The sequence below is a fragment of the Dipodomys spectabilis genome, unplaced genomic scaffold (genome assembly GCF_019054845.1).
Source record: "Dipodomys spectabilis isolate Male_0828 unplaced genomic scaffold, ASM1905484v1 ptg000203l, whole genome shotgun sequence".
NCBI classification, from domain to species: domain Eukaryota; kingdom Metazoa; phylum Chordata; class Mammalia; order Rodentia; family Heteromyidae; genus Dipodomys; species Dipodomys spectabilis.
This window is the reverse complement of record NW_024870880.1, coordinates 4710971-4713426: the sequence shown is the minus strand read 5'-3', so window position 1 is coordinate 4713426 and position 2456 is coordinate 4710971. Positions and strand designations below refer to the sequence as shown.

Sequence of the window (2456 nt, the reverse complement as noted above, 5' to 3'; positions counted from 1 at the left end):
CATGTGTCCTTGAATATTGGTACCTGTTTTTCAGGATAGATGCCTAGAAGTGGTATGAGTGGGCAATAAGGAGCGTCAATATTTAGCTTTCTGAGGACTCACCAGACTGCTTTCCAAAGTGGTTGTGTAAGTGTACATTCACACACACACACACACACACACACACACACACACACACACACACAGAATGTTTTCTTGATCCATTCTTCTACTGAGGGGCATCGGGGTTGGTTCCATATCTTAGCTATGGCAAATAATGATACAATAAACATTGCTGTGGTGGTTGTTTTAGTATGGACTTGTTTGTGATCATTTGGATAAATGCCCAAAAGTGGGATTGCTGTGTAATAGGGGAGCTCTATGTGGAGTATTTTGAGGAACCTCCAAACTGCTTTCCAAAGTGGATGAACAAGTGTACACTCACACCAAGAATGCAATAGGCTTCCCTTCTGGCCACATCCCTTCCAGCATCTGTTGTTTTAAAAATATGGAACGATTCACTAAGTTGCATGTCATCTTTGTGCAGGGACCATGCTAATCTCTGTATGTTCCAATTTTAGTGTATGTGCAGCCAAATTGAGCACAGAACATTTTTTTATATGTAAAGTGTAATTGATTTTCTTAAACTAGACAATTCAACACAAATAAGTTAAAAAGAATTGTGAAATTTTAGAACCATGTATTTCTTACATAAGCACACATTTAAGAATAAAGTCAAGATTGACATGCCAAAAACAAAATAATTCCAGATATTTGTTGTTCATGAGATGTGTAGGAAGAAGAATTCAATTATTCCACACAAGGCACCTGTCATAATGATCATTGCAGCAAATGTTAAGGTTTGTTAAAAGTTTTAATGTTTTAAATATGTTTCATTTTGGGATTTGCTTATATATGGCAAAATCAAGACTGTTCGCAGGTCATAAAATTTTTCGATAAAGTATATAATTTTTCTGGTAGCATGTACTAGTAAGTATGTACATTTCATAGTTTATAGAAACTTTACTAGTGATAAGTTGCAAAGACTGTGTAAAGAAGAAGAGTGAAGAGGTAAAATTTTAATTACACAGTTTCTGTTAAACTTTAGGGCTCCCTTATGTTATATGTTTGTGATGAACAAATAATGATATAAGCCACATACAAATGGTGAGATGAACTATAAATAGTAATCTTAGTGGGTAAATTTAAAAGCTACTCATAGCTTTAACCAGAATATGTACAAGAATATGAGAAAATAGTAAAATCAACTGTGTACACTTCAAATACTGAAAACCCTGGTAATTGTTTTCTTTTTTATTTTAGTAATCATTAATATTTAATTATTGTTTTCTTTATTTATAGCATTTTTCCTTGTTGTAATGTAATACAATTTTTTGTGAGTAGTGATTGAGAGGTACTTTGAGAATATTATTGGGATGGCCATACCATATTTCATAGGTGCATGTGAATGTACAAAGAGCAAAACTAAAAACAAAATATTGATTAAAAATTTTATCAAGTGGAGTCTGAATCAGGAGTGTTAATAAATGTCCACACCTAAATCTGAACCCTAAGCTGAAGTAGTGTTATTACAGAATTGAGGCTACAAAATTGTTTTGTTTTGTTATGTTTTGTTTTTTTTTGCTTTGGTTTTGTTGGTTGTGGGGCTTGAACTCTGGGTCTTGGGTACTGTCCCTCAGCTCTTCAGCTCAAGGCTAGCGCTATCACTTGATCCACAACACCACTTTCACATTTTTCTGCTTACGTCGTGCTGAGGCATGAAATCCAGGACCTCATGCATGCGAGGCAAGCACTCTACCACTGAGCCACCTTCACAGCACCTGAGAAACTGTGATTTAAAAAATCATCTGAACAATATTTGCTTTCTGCTTTGGGTTATATAATGAAATATGTGAACACATTTTTATATTTTTGTGAATTGTCATACTTCTAAATTTATACTAACTACAGCCAATTTATCCTTTTCAAAGTCAAGAAATATTTCTGAGAGTTTGCTTCTGTGAAGAATGTTTTTGCATTTAAAATTTCTTCTGAGTCTTTTTATTTTTTATCAAAATCATTTTATATTTTATGTTGATGAGTTATCATACATCAAATACCTTCAAATGTATATGTAGAGTCTCAAGATAGCAGTATGAATATTCTCATAAACCTCTTGTTTATCTGTTACGCACTGTAAGTATTATGATATTTTTCTCTCTCTTTCACTCTCTCTCATTTCTGCTCTTTCTCTTTCATGCTCCTTGTCTGCTACTTAGAATTTCTTCTGGTCTACTATTATCCTTCAGGGTCCACTGGTTTTGTGGGAACATGATAAGGACCATCAGTTACCCTTGCATTCTTTAAGAGTTATAACAGTGACATGAAATTATTCTTTGCCATTCTAAATGGCAAAACAACAGATCTAGGAATTCCTTTTCACTTTTAGTACTATTATAAATTTTATCTCATACGAA

At 33.6% G+C, this 2456-nt stretch overlaps 1 non-coding gene across 1 annotated transcript; it reads right to left on the bottom strand.

The window, feature by feature from the left end:
- Nucleotides 1-481: 481 nt before the first annotated feature.
- Nucleotides 482-584, bottom strand: LOC122122070. The gene has a single exon (XR_006150106.1). It is a non-coding gene; the product is annotated as a U6 spliceosomal RNA (small nuclear RNA).
- Nucleotides 585-2456: the final 1872 nt, after the last annotated feature.